Source organism: Ranitomeya variabilis, chromosome 8 (assembly GCF_051348905.1).
Source record: "Ranitomeya variabilis isolate aRanVar5 chromosome 8, aRanVar5.hap1, whole genome shotgun sequence".
Classification (NCBI taxonomy): domain Eukaryota; kingdom Metazoa; phylum Chordata; class Amphibia; order Anura; family Dendrobatidae; genus Ranitomeya; species Ranitomeya variabilis.
This window is the reverse complement of record NC_135239.1, coordinates 36774435-36789567: the sequence shown is the minus strand read 5'-3', so window position 1 is coordinate 36789567 and position 15133 is coordinate 36774435.

The window sequence follows — 15133 nt, the reverse complement described above, 5'->3', positions numbered from 1 at the left end:
CTTGATCATTTAAAGGGGTTATCAAAACTTGTAGTGTAAGTCTGCAGTCACTCTGTGTGATCGGAGACTGTGAATCCTCACAGCGCAGGCAGGTGTGCGAGTGCATGTGTGCAATTTGCATGCATTCGGTCACATGCCAACTAGACTTGCACGGCCTCACTCATTGCAGGTGAATTGAGCGAGGCCGGAAAAGTCTAGTGGGAATGTGACTGGAAGTATGCATATCTGCATTGGAGAATCTTAGCAATGCAAACTGTGCGCTCCATTAGGATTCATCAGTCACATAGCCTGGACAACCCCTTTAAATTTCTTTAATGGGAAAACCCACTTTAGGAAATCAATGTAAGAGTGAACGTTCCCGAACAATCACTTAAATAATATATATACTTTTACCTTGTTGAGATAATTGTACATTCCTCTCCCCTCCAGCTTTGGTTACTGAACCAGATGTCTCCTTCCCTTGTCCTACGTCATCTATACCCTGCGATAAATCCGGCCCTTCCACTGGGTTGCTAAAAAATAAAATCCACAATGCCTTCCTTTCTCCTTGGCATCCATTGCCTTACCAGCTGCCTGCTTCATGGGTGCAAGTAAGCTACTTTTCAATGTTTTAGATGGAGGCTTTCCCACCAACTCGGCAAGACAGAACCATGTCTATTGTCGGAAAGACCCCCTCCTTTTTTTTTTCGTATGCTTATTTATAAATGCTCCATTCGCACTTTTTTTTTTTTTTTTTTGTAATGTTATCATTTTCGTGAACAAGGGAGGTGCGCGCCATCGACCCTAACGAGTGAATATGCTTTAACACAGCCGTTTTTTCCAGTGCACATCCTCATCGCGCTCCTTATATGCCGCGGGCGTGTGGATTTGGTCCGTCGAAAGCCTCGTGGCACATATGACGTTGGCGACAGTATTTCATATATTTATTCTTTTTTTTTTTTTCTTTTGTTACCTACAACACACAGTTTATATTACCGAGTATCATTTGTTTTGTACCGTTATGTTACATTTGTATTTAATTTTTTTTATTTTTTTTTTATAAAATAATGACAATACGCTTTTGGCTTTTATCCGGCAAACGATTTTTATTTTTGCAATTTTCAGAAACGTATGACGGAACGTGAATGTGTTGTCTGCTAGAACCAAAGCCGTTAGAGCAGTCTCCTGACTGCGCTCTATTAACTGCAGTTATCAGCCAAATCCAGCTTGGCTCATGGCTCTGGAGAACCACAGGTATAGAAAACTATTTCAATTCATCATCTATTTTATCAGCATGACTCAGAGGAAAGGTTTTCCAAACAGGATCACCCCCTTTAAAAGTCTTAAAGTAAAATCGCACTTTCACAAAACTTTGGACGTGTCTCCCTGAGACTCTGGGCTACGTAGAAAGTATATTAGACCCATCTCCAGCACTTTTATTTTATGAGGGGGTTTCAGCAACTGGACCAGCAACACTCAAAACTTTGGACGTGTCTTTATGCCATGTGAAAACTTTTCAGAAAGTTCAGTTAGACTTTAATTCAAGAAATATTACTACTTAAAGGCTATTGTCGAATCGTACTTTATAAATACAAGCAATTTTGCAATTTACTGCTTATTGAAATTTGCATCCATTCTTGAGCTATTAACATTTTTTTCTATTGTTTACTTCTCGTTGCCTTGGAGACCGACCACCACAACATGAGCAGTGCTTACAAGCTCATTTCTGTTTTGTTTTAAGCTGACCAGGATCCTTAGACCATGCCGTTACTGCCTAACCCCAGCCAGCTTCAGTGCAGTGCTTGCAAGCTAGATCGCAGCAGTGGTCGGTCTCCTAGGCAACAAGCTGTAAGCAAAAGAAAAGTGTTAATATCTCAATGGCTTTACATTTTAATAAGCAGTCAACTGAGAAAGTGCTTGTTTTTTACAAGCTCTATCCAACAATATCTATCCATGAAGATGCAAAATAATCCTTTCAAGGGCATTTTTCCAACTTTGAAACTGCAGATTAATTTAATTCAAGAGGCTGTTCACAGCTATTAGTGACCCTTCCATCTGGTACTACCCATTATCCAGATCTTAAGGAGGCTGGATACACAAGTTTGTACGCTGTGTAGTGGCCAGGCTTGGTTGCTGCAGGTCAGCTTTTTTAAGGGAATTAGAGCAGTGATGCAGTACCCAGGAGTGACCACTGCACATGGTGGGCGCTGTAATGTTCCTGCTCTGAACACTGTGTTCATCTGATAGCTGATTGGTGGGACCCAAAGCGACTGTTATTGATTGATATTCATCGATTACCCTTTGCCTTGGTAAAGTCCTGGACCACGTCTTTAACTTATCCTCCAAAGTAGGAGCCTTTTAAACTCTGTATGAAAATAGCAAGTCCTGCATTTATGGCCCGTAGCCAGAGCAGCTGCCAATAGCATTTATTATATCTGGAGGACTCGACCTGTTCATGCATTTCACATGCAGCCTATTAAAGGGGTTGTTTTATGTTCTTTGTTGAGGAGCGCATCGATATTCTGCCTTCCAGTTTCCTGGTTGTCAGGGGCGGAATGCTGTCTTGAGGTTTCATCATTCAGACCAGCGGCATTGTTGTGCCACTGGTCCAAACTTTGTGCTTTCCTAGGCCCCAAGCAAAAGCGACATGGAATGAGCGCGGGGACATGGAAGGAGCGCGGGGACATGGAAGGAGCGCGGGGACATGGAAGGAGCGCGGGGGCATGGAAGGAGCGCGGGGACATGGAAGGAGCGCGGGGACATGGAAGGAGCGCGGGGACATGGAAGGAGCGCGGGGGCATGGAAGGAGCGTGGGCATGGAAGGAACGTGGGGACATGGAAGGAGCGGGGGCATGGAAGGAACGAGGGGACATGGAAGGAGCGCGGGGACATGGAAGGAGCGTGGGGGCATGGAAGGAGCGTGGGGGCATGGAAGGAGCGGGGGCATGGAAGGAGCGTGGGGGCATGGAAGGAGCGTGGGGGCATGAAAGGAGCGCAGGAATATGGAAGGAGCGCAGAAGGACATGGAAGGAGCGCAGGGGGGCATGGAAGGAGCGCAGGGGGCATGGAAGGAGCGCAGGGGGGCATGGAAGGAGCGCAGGGGGGCATGGAAGGAGCGCAGGGGGACATGGAAGGAGCGCAGGGGGACATGGAAGGAGAACATGGACACCGAAGAAGGCCAGATCCAACATCAGAGCAGTGCTCTCTCTCTCTCTCTCTCTCCCTCTCTCCCTCTCTCTCTCTCTCTCTCTCTCTCTCTCTCTCTCTCTCTCTCTCCAGTAAACAATAGAATTAGGAGAGGATGTTTTATAAGAGGTAAATTGTAAAGTTGCTTGTTCTTACATGCACTTTTTCAATTTTTATGCAATTACTGTATGAAATGAAACAACCCTTTTAATGGTAATCATGGTGGTGCTGCATGTGAATTGAACTTTTCCAGATTCCATCCCTGATTGCATCAGCAGCGAGATCCTGCTGATCCCAAAGAAACCCTTAAGACAGCGAGCCCTAATATGTCCTATTACTCCAGGAGAGGTGACCTCACTCTGTGAATTAGTGATGTCACTGGTTACGCTGTGATGTAGGGTGACATACGCCGTTAGAATGGCAGCCTCTGTCATATAGGGGACATCTGCTGTGGGTTCTGTCCAAAGTATTGGGTTCATCTAGGAGTAACCCGTCTACGAGCGATGGCTTTTCTCTGCTGTCCTTTTTATCCTTAGAGTTGAATTGCTTTATTTCTTTTTTATGTCTGCCTTTTGTTTGCAGCTACGATGAAGCAAAAAGGCCGACGCTACGGCTTTATCTTGTGTGTATATGAAGTGGTAGTATCCAAAAAAAAAAAATAAAGGGTTTTGCCTCCTTTATTTACCACTTTCCTCTCGGTCCTCGATTTTGGCATTGTGCAATGAAAAGATAGAGGTTTGCTTGGATGGATATTTTACAGTTTTATTCTTCTAGGTAGAATACGATATTGGGCCTCTCTTGTAGTCGCATGTTACATTGCTGGGTCTGGGAAAGCAAGTAAAGGACTCTCTTTTCTGGGCTTAGAAATGTTTTTTTCCAGAGTCGTCATCTAACCAGGAAAAGTAAACCCCAATACAATTAAATAAAAAAAAAAAATTCCTAATTCTAATTTTGCTAAAATCCTATAATGATGCAAAAAATTTTTTTATTAATTTGTAAAAAAAAAAAAGCACTTTAAATGGAAAATAGCCTTATGTGCAGCAGCAGTTTGGTCGTGTAATGATTTCTCTGCAAAAATAACCGGGCATTTTTGGGAGATGGGTCTCGGGTGCTGGTCCTACCACATTTCAGTGTATGTACAAGGAATCTGTTACTGATTGAAGGGCAAGCTTGCACAAGGAAGGTGCAAGATGGCACTTAACCCCTCCAAAAATAATTGGGGTAGTAAGGGGTATATACAGCATTAGACACATGGACATGGATTGAGATAAGATTATTATTCCCTAATTATCTTTTTATCCCTCCCCCACCTTCCTCTTCGAGTCTTGCAATATTTTGGGAGTTTGATCCGATCCATACAGTAAAATGGAAATCTTATTGTTATGAGAAACTTCAGGAGCAGATTGACGTTAGTGGTAGCCCCCCGTTCCCACTTGGGCCCTCTGTCACAGCCCCATGTAGATCCACGGCTCTCTCCACTAGGCAGCGACTAAGCTAGAATCAAGCATGGTCACCTCTCCTCTTCTTTTCGGTTGAAGAGGATCACCAAAAAGCCACCGGAGAGGGTCACTGGTGGAGGCCCCTTCCCCTGTAATCCTTAATTATTTATTAATTGGCGCTGAATGGAATGGGAACAGATATGGTTGGAGACGTTCAGATGTCATCATGTCCTCGGTGTATCTTTGGGAGTCGTTGACTAATGCCGGCCTTATACTGCCCAAATATATGACCCGAGAGAATTAGACGGGGGTGGCCAATACCATTGGTGTAACCTGTGCACTCAGGGGCTCAGGATTGTAAGGGGGTCCCACTACCACCTTAAAAGCAGGTGGAATTGTGCATTATAATGAGCTATTGGACTGCAAAGGGCCCATATCTTGTTCTTGCTAAGAGGCCCTCTTCTGTCTGTGTCCGCCAGTGGAATTAGACCTGTAAGACCAATTTCACCCATCCATTTGAGGCTGCCCAATTCTAGTGAGGAGACCCCCAGGCAGTCCGTGCATTGCGAAACACAGTTGTGCAAAACCGACCCTAAGGGTGAGATACCGAACACTTCCAATAATCATGAACACTCTCTCCATGCAAAAAGAATCGTAATTTACTTTTCCTATGGAAAGCAGAAGGTTTGTGTTCACCACTCAGGAGGTCCAAGGATGGACAGATGTCAGCAGACCAAATTCCTGGCAATGACCACCTTGTATTTTAATAAAGGGAAAGAATGAAACAGATGTACCCTCCATCCTATATACTGGTTTTTTTTGTCTCCCTACTTGTATATATTATATTAGAGTTCAGCTAAAACATTGAAGTATCAGACTGGACGCCAAACCTCGGGAGAGCGAGCGTTTTTGTTCAACTCTGATATATATATTTTCAAGTAATTGAGTCTACGCCTTTCTGAGTCCCTTAATCTTATCAGAAAAACTGTTTCCTCTGTAAAAGGGGTTCATCTTGGGGACTTTACTGTAGTTTCAGGTATCATTGTTTTTTTCTGGTCAGTATATATGGTTCTGATTTTTATGATACTTAAAATTTATTTCTTGAATGTGAAGGATGAGGCTCAACAGGATCCCTGGTCAGATATTAGTGGAAAGGACTTGTATGTAAGGTCGCAAGTGTTTTACGGGTGCAGTTACTTTAATAGGTAATCTGTCAGAAGGATCCACCTCCTAAGCCGTCTGTATGGACATGTCCGTCGTAAAAAGTTGAATAAAATTATACCTTTTGATATCTGCAAACTGATGTCTCAATCCAGATAAATCCTCTTTTTCTTATATGTAAATAAGCTGTTAAGATCTATAGGCCGGACTTAGAATCTCCCTGAGAATCTGCCTCCAGTGTTTATTTTAAATAAAAGGGAGTGTTACCAGTGTGAAACATGTAATGACTGACAGTCTGATCTCATTGCAGAGCTGTGTGTGAATATAACTAACACAGTACAGCGGAGCTGAGCCTTTTCTCATTACAAACACATCTGCAGTTGTCCTCTCGCACTGCTGTCTAATCGCCTACCTTCATGCGAAATACCAGATGGAAGCTAATGAACCGTCAGTTGTAATCAGGCACAGCTCTGTGGCTGAGTTGACAGTGCTGGGAGAAGAGAGCTGCAGATGTGTTTGTGATGAGACAAAGCTCAGCTCCACTGTACTGTTTTGGTTGTTACCACACACCGCTCCACAGTGAGATCAGGAGAGCAGACTGTCAGTCATTAGATGTCTTATATTGGTAACGCCCCCTTTCATTTATAATAAGCTCTGGAGGCAGATTCTCAGGGAGATCTATGTCCAGCCCATAGATCTTAACAGCTCATTTACATATTAACAAAAACATGGATTTCTCTGGAAGAAGACATCAGATAGCAGATCTCAAGGCATCATTTAATTCAACTTTCTATGACCTACATGCCCATATAGACAGATAAGGAAGGTTGATCCTACTAACAAATTCCCTTTAATATCAGAAGTTTTGATTGCTGGAGGTCCGGGGGCTGATTTACATACATGATCGCAAAAACGAAGGGGCAGAAGAGCTTAGCTGAACTGTGCTCCCTTCGTTTCAGCGATCATTAGGGGGTCTAAGCACTTTGACCCCATCCACCATATTAAGGGCTTGTGCACACGTTGCAGATTTTTTGCATTTTTTTGCCATGCAGAGATGTTAGCAAAACCCAAAGGAATCCTCATTCCAGCAAAGTGAATGAGAAACCTGAAGAGTCACTTGCAGATTTGGTGCAGAAAATAATCTGCTGCATGTCATTTCTCATTTTTGCCTGTGTTTTTTACCATTGACTTCGCACAAATCAAGGAAAAAATGCACCAGAAATGTGCTTTTTTTTGCAGCTGCATTTTTCCTGCCAAAAGATGCAGAACTGGTGCATAAATTTCTGCATCCGGTTTCTTAACGTGTGCACATAGCGTAAAACTCCTGGCTTGACTTTAAGGATGGGTGCTAAATCTGAAATGCAGAATGCATGGTAAAAACAGGTACTTTTATTGTTTTTTCTATGCAGACTTGTCTTCCTGCGTCCGATATGACGGCTGTGCGTCAAATGTGAAACCAGATACTGTAACGGACCCCGTGTATTAATGCTACTGTCATAACACTGAGGAAGCTATCGCACCCACCTAAATAGCTTTCCCCAAAAATCTCTTCCTTATAACACAGCCGTCAAGAGTTAAGTCTGGATCTCCGATCTTTTTTTTTAGCCCCCAGGAGACATTTAGAGGATGCGAATACCCCTATGAAGTTATAAAGTGATATACTTCAGCGTATCTCTGGGTTCTCCATTGATTCTTAGGCTTTGTTCCCACAGAGGAGTTTTTTTTAGGCTTTTTTGGAGCAGATCTGCCCCCAAAATCCTGCTCGAAAACCGCTTCAAAATCATGTAGAAAATTCTTCTGATCCATTTCCATAGGAAATCCACTTTAGTATTCATAAGAGGAGGTTTTTGAGTGTTCTCTTAAAGAGGTTTTCAGAAACACCCGGGTGAGAAAAAAAAAAAAAAGTGCACGTCACTTCTTAGACCTAGATCCTGATGGAATTTTCGTTGTAAACTAAACACGTCCAATCAAAAAGGCTGCAAAACTGCTATAGGAAAAAAACCAACGTAAGTCTTGAAAACCGCTGCAGGAAAAGAAAAACTGCTCCACAAATACCCCATAAAAAAGGTGGTTGGTTTCTGCAGGAAAAACTCCTTAAAACCCCAGATCACAGCACTGTTTATCTGGCTCTGTATCCAATTCATTCTCGTGACCTTATGAATGACGAGGGTCCGTCCGCTGAGACCCCTTAGCGATCATAAAGTGATGGCTTATCCTGTCCTATGAGATGGGAAATCTTTAAATGTAAGCAATGAATCTTTCTATTCACTCCCCACCAGTGTAGGTCTAGAAAACCTGATAAACTATAGCAAAAAGTTGCATTTATTTACATACAATCATAAATCCCCTTTTTATAGTATTGTATAAATACTGCAGTCGTAAAGGGAATATGTCAGTAAGTTTTTTCTATGTAATCTGTAAGCAGTATGATGTAGGGGCAGAGACCCTTATTTCAGTGATGTATCACTTAGTAGACTGTGTTTTTGTTTCAATAAAATTAGTGTTTTATCAACAGGAGATTATCACTAGAAGACTAGGTGTCTGGTGCGTCTTAGTCCAACTACACCCTCACCAGTGATTATCAGAATTCTGCCAATATACAGTGTACACAGAAAGCAGCCAATCAGTGGTGTGGGCGGGGTTATACAGGGTTCAGCATTCTGAGATCTGCTACATCTGCAGCAGAGAAAACTGTGATTCTATCAGAACTGCTGCACCCAGTAAACTAAGTGATACATCGCTGGAATCAGGGTCCTTGTCCCTACTTCATGCTGATGTCAGATTACATAGCAAAAACTTGATGACATATTCCCTTTAAAGGGAATCTGTCAGTAAAATGAACCCCAACAGGCTGCATATATGGGCTAAATCTAAGGGTGCTTTTATATCTTCTATCTGTTGCTGCATTCCCAAGTAACTAGCATTTTAAGTCATATGCAAATGAGGATTATGTGATTTCTTTGCCTGGTACCTAATGTTACAGTGAGCTATCAAGCTAAAACGGCTAGTGCTGGGCAAGGAAAAAAAAACTTTATGGAGCAGTGGCTTAAGCACTCATTTACATATGAATTGAAATACTAATGGCATGGGAGTATTAATGGGGGAGATCATTACAAAGCTCAGCTGTTTGTGCTGCAGAACTTAACTAAACAGAAAGTTCTTGTCTGCCATGTTATGGATATAGCACTGATCAATAATTCTATAAAACTGCTTAGCCCACATATTACCACAGTCCCCCTCTCTAACCCTCCTGTGGTCACAATCACTCCCACGGAGCAAGGAGAGATCTACTTGCGGTATTTGTATCAATACTACAGAAATAACAGGACTTTGTAATCTAGAAACGCCCCTGTACAGACATAGAGCCGGCCTAAATAAGATAAGCCAGGTCTACCATGTAACAGCCGGGAGGGAGTAAAGTTCTGCAGTGATTCACATCTCCTCCTACTGTTCCCCCCATAGGAAAATGAATGTAGTTTGCAGCCTGCAAATAAATGAAGATAATAAACAGCATTGAACACTCACTTTTTGATATTCGGACATTGATCACTGAAGTTATTAGAATTTAGTTTCTGCGCTTTATAACCAAAAATAAGAATGAATTCAAGGATAGAAGACAAGGGAAACCCATTTTACACATTTCACTTTTTCTTCTGGGGTCTGTGCCCTTTCTTGGGCTTCAGAAAAAAAATCAGTACTAATGAGAACTGAACGTAAATGGCAAAGCGAGTTGATACTTGCCTAACGTTGGGGGAAGACTTGGCGCACACTGCGACTGAGGCAGTCGTATGAGCAAAGATGCCATTTTTGGGAAAAACTTCAAGATTTGAGTGGAGACTAATGTAAGCGATCTTAGCCCTCCAGCTGCTTTAACTGTATGCTTTTGTGGCCAAAAAATTATGTACAGATATTCCTTGAAAGGTTGTGGTCACCTTTGACATAGAATGATTTTTTTACATATATGAGTGGGTTACCTTTTTGTAAAAGTGCACTAAGATTCAGTCTGCAATCTTCATTTCTTCACTCATTTTTAGACCATCTGATATGCAGTTTGTATCCTGATCCAGGCTTCAGAGTTTTGTTGTGTGGGAGCGTGTCTCACAGTAATACAGGTTGGGTGGGAGCGTGTCTCACAGTAATACAGGCTGGGTGGGAGTGTGTCTCACAGTAATGCAGGCTGGGTGGGAGTGTGTCTCACAGTAGTGCAGGCTGGGTGGGTGTGTGTCTCAGTAGTGTAGGCTGGGTGGGAGTGTGTCTCACAGTAATACAGGCTGGATGTGAGGTCGGTGTGTATCCAGGGTGCTGCTGTTTTCACTCACTTTTAGTATCGGCACAGCTTCTATCCTCTGCCCCTTATTTCATCCATCTGTTTTGCTCCTTTTCTTTAGCTTTCTCTCCACTCCATAAAACTTTAGATACTTTTGCCTCTCTCCACTGCAGATGTGTATACAATCCCCTCCCTCCTTGTAGCTCTAACACCGAGAAAGCAGTCAGCACCAGGAGTGATCTGTTGTATCTTTGTAGATCACCCTGATAAATTAAGAACTTAGACACTGTGCAGCAGCAGCAAATTGGTAGAAAATGTTTAATGAAGACTATTTAGAAAGTTGCATAACTTTACATTTAGGAAGCAAATAAACAATAATTCTGTGCGAAGATGTACATAGGCTATAACCTGTCCACCATGTGCAGCAAGTTTACAGCCCTCACTATTGAACAGTTTTGTTGGATTGGATTGCATGTGACACTAAATAGAAGGCGATGCGTCTGCCTGTTACAGTCAGATTACATTATCCCCGGTCCTCGGGGGCCGGCTCTCCCTCATAGGTTATTTCTGATTGGAGACTATAAGAGTGTATATTTTAAGCTAGCCTGAAGGCAAGATTGAATTTAGTTTTTTTGGATGTATCATAGTTCATTTGCATATCTTGTAGCACTTCTCATCTGTGAATTTAGCCACTGTGACATTTAGTAATCCAGATACATTTCAACACTGGAGTGGAAAGGGACTCCGCTCCTTCTGCCAGAATACACTGGATCCGGTTCCTGTTTTACCTCCCACTTTCTGATCACTGAGTTTTACGGTCTTGGCAGGAGGAAAGAGCTAGGAGGTCAGAAGGCACTATGCTCAGCTATTTTCTGTATGAAGTGATCATTCCAAGTAGGGCTTTATTCACACTGTACGTTTTTGTAGCGTTGTTTTTTTTCTCTTGCCATTAAAAAGGCTGCGTTTTACAATACCCACAAAGTGATTGAGATCTCAAAAATCTAACGCACATATTTGTTCTATTCTTTTGGGGGGTGTTTTTTGAGCTCCAGGCCTTTAAATTTTCAACCATCCTAATGAATTGGAAAAAAAAAACACAAGTAAAAATACACGCTTATTTAATCAGCCATTTTTCCTGCCAACATTCTGGTTTTTGGAAGCAGAAAAAAATGCTGCAAAAAAAACAACTTGTGAACACACTCTAGGAGTATTTATGTGATGGTGGGTATTTGAGATTAGGGGGGAAAAAAACTGTTTTTTTTTTTGTTTTTTTTTCCAGAAAGTGGCGCCATCTACGACCATCTGGTCCTGCAGCTCAATCAGAGCGCTCATTCAGACCAGCCTTATTCATGTTAGAGATTGAGCTGCAATACCAGACAAAGCCTACGGTCATGTGCGGACGCTCAACATTTACATGACGATCAGTCAGTGTAGCATCTGCATGGACCTAGATTTATGGAAATTTGGCGTGACGGAGCGTCGGATCCTGCAATATACGCTCGCTGCCTTTATACTGACACTTTTGCTTTAGTAAGTTCAGCAAATCTGGTTTTGATAGTAAACCATAAAAATAATGTACCGTAGTTATTTACAGGACGAGCATCCTCAATTGGGTCGATATCACTGGCCACGTAGTCCATATCCTTGTATTACTGAACTTTTCATGCCGGTTTAACCCCTTATGCCACATTTCAGTTACTCTCCATAGACAACCATCCAGATTGAAGGTTTTAAGATTTGTGGCCATCTATGGGAGGTTTTCCTGGTGGTCGTTGATCGATTTCAGATGTCAAAAGCGAAGCTTGTAAGGTATTTGAGAAGTTAAGTTACACAACTTACAGCTTATATTATAACGGTGGACTAAATAAACCAGTAAGTAAAACATGCTGGCACCATATGGCAATGGACCCTAATAATGGTGGTCATCGTTCAACTGGCGCACGGTCACCAATGATACTGAAGGGCAATGGTCAACAGATCACACTGAAGGTTTTCTGGTGATTACCAAAAGTCCATTTTAGTACATTTCCCATAAATTAGCTTTATAAAAAAATTCTTCCTCCGGAAAATGTGTGAATAAATTCCCCTACCTGTCGGTATCCGCAGACCCTCTTCTGATTAGGAGCGAAGACATGACCTAGCCCAGAAGAGGTTCTGAGGATGCCGGCAGGTAAGAGGAGGATCTCCGGGCTCAGTTGCACCAGAAATTTTGCACAACATTTTTCACTCACCTCTAGCTGACCATAGATACGTTGACAGGTTTTTTTTAATTCAAATTATCTATTTCTTGTAGCAAACCTATTCCGCAGCGCTGTACAGAGATTCACTTCCGCCCCTGTTCCCAATGGGGCTTATAGGCTACTGTATTTTGGACTTGCCCTATTTTATTGGAAGCACGCTAACCTTTCAGTATCTTCTGTGGGTTGTGGATGCCCACCCCAACTTCATGCAGATATTGTCCTTGGTTAAATTCGAACCCAGGACCCTAGCGCTAACCATTGAGTCACCATGATTCCCTTGTCCATATTTAGGTACCCATAATGTTGGCCCACCCCAGGTGTACAGAACCAAGCTTGGATCTTGAGATGCTTATCCAGACTTGGTTCATTAGAACGGTGGTGGATCCATGATTTGTGCTCGTTAAGGGGGTTGCATGCTACTGGCTTCATACGTTTATTGGCAAGCCCTTTATTTTGACAGTGGACTCAAGTTGCCGCACTTGGCAGTCAGGATTGTTCATGGTGCATATGAAATAAAGCAGGAGAACCTCATGGGCGGGATTAGAAAAGGGGGTGGTCCATTTTGATTTATTTGCATATTTATTACAGTAACCTAGAATTCACTCATGCACCGAATACAATCATTCTTCTGTCTCATTCGCAGGTCAACTGCGTTACAAATGTTCTTCCTTCCTCCACAGCAAAACTATTATGAAAAAGCTGAGAACTTTTATTTTTTTATTATTTTGTTTATTTTAGCTGTAGTACGTTTTTTTTTCCTGTTTTTTTTATATAACTGGTACTGTCTCATCATAGTGAATAACCTTTATTCTTTGTATTGACATTTGCATGCTAAGTATGAGAAACGAGAATAATTTATTCAGGACTTCCTATTATTGCCGCATACGACTACTCAAGTTAAATCCTGATTTTTTTATTATTTTTTTTTATTTGCCTGACTGATGCTTTTGTGTTTGAGTACAGAGTACATTTTGTAAGAACCAGACATCCATTTATCACTTATTTATAATGAACACTGTTTTTATTGGACTCTTTAACTCTTCTACGACTGTGAAAATGTATGCTTTTCTTGTAAGAAAAAAAAATAAATAAAAAAAATAAAATAACTCCACACATTAGGATGCCGGGCCTGTCAGAGGGGAACATGTCATTTGAACTTCCATTTAGAATGGGTGGGGACTGTATTTTCGTTGCCCCTAACATTTAATTTGGAGCTTTGTATCCAGGCGTCTCACAAGGGGTTTAAATTGGCACAAAAAAATAAAAATAAAAGATATATGTGAGTGCAACCTCTGCTGTCTTGTGTTTTTTTTTGTTTTTTTATTAAACTGCAAAGGCTTCTCTCTCCCAGTACAGATGAATGGACCGAAAAAAAATACTCCAGAAAAAAAAAAAGATACTTTTATTCCTAATGCAGGGGCCTTCAGTTTTCTCTGCTGCGGATCTAGCAGAGCTCGGAATGCTGAGCCCTGTATAACCCCGCCCACACCACTGATTGGCTGCTTTCTGTGTGCAGTGTATATTGACAGTTGCTAATCAGTGGTGGGGGTGGGGTTGGACCAGGAGGCACGAGACGCCTAGTCCTGTAGTGATAATCTCCTGCTGATAAAACACTGATTGTATTGAAGCAGCAAAACAGCCCAGTAAGTGATACATCGCTGGAATCAGGGTCTCTTCCCCTACATCATGTTGATTACGTCAGATTACATAGCAAAATCTTCCTGACAGATTTCTTTTAAAGAAGCCCATGTGCTTCACTCCTCCCCATAAAGATGCGGGTGGAGCAGTTTAAAAGGGTTAAAAAAAAAATAAGCCAAAATCTGGCCTCAGCAATAAGGAAGAATGGATTATAAGTTCTGATCCCAGCCAAAACCTTTGGCATGACAGGATTGATTAGTTGAGTATTGGTTCATTTGTTATTCTATAATACTCCCTGGCTACAGAAATTATGTTCTTTTAAGTTGACAACCCCTTAAAGGAAACTGGTCAGCAGGATTTTGCCATTTAATCTGAGAACAGTATAATATGGGAAAAGACAGCCTAATTCCAGGGATGTGTTAACTTATTAGGTGAGGAAACCCACAAAGCCACTTCTCAAACGCTCATATACGCATTTTTAATGAATCAGGAGCGTTTTATTCCAGCACGACCCTTTATGAAAACCGGAGTGAAAAATGCTAGTCTTGATAAATCAGAGCCTTGGAGTATACATTTTAATATCAATGGCAAAATTTATTGTCAGTGACTTCTCTTCTGGGGAAATAAATAGGGCATATTGAATCCAACACATCTGATCCTGTAAAAAGGATCGGTCACTAGGTCAAAAGTGTCCCGTTTTTCCTCCTAATTTGTTCCCGCTGCTCCCGAGTGTTTTTTTTTTTATTTGCCATACAGTTTTAGAGACTTGTCCTTTTTATTTTGTGCAGTTTTATGGTCTTTACAAGTGGTTGCGGCTCACAGGATCCTCGGGGGCGTGTCTTTAGGCTGCATTATTAACCGATGAGCCATGTCCCCTTGTAAAGACCCTAGAACTAAACACCAAATATAAAAAGGCCTGTATCTCTGGAACCATATGGTGGATTAAAAAAAAAAAAAAAAAAGCTATTCAGGGGAGCAGTGGGAATTAAATAAAAGTAAAAACTGGACACGTTTGTACTGGTGAGAGGTCCTCTTTAACAGTGACTGTTGCATGGGGAAATATAGCATAACATGCTGGCTATTGAAAATACTTGTTTAAAATTCAAAACTCCATTATGGCTCACAAAAGGGGTCCTGAGCGTCCCTTCTGTGTCCATATTCCAGAGAAATAAAGGGGTCTATAAGCACAGAAGAAAAAAAAAAACAAAGTCAGACTTATAACA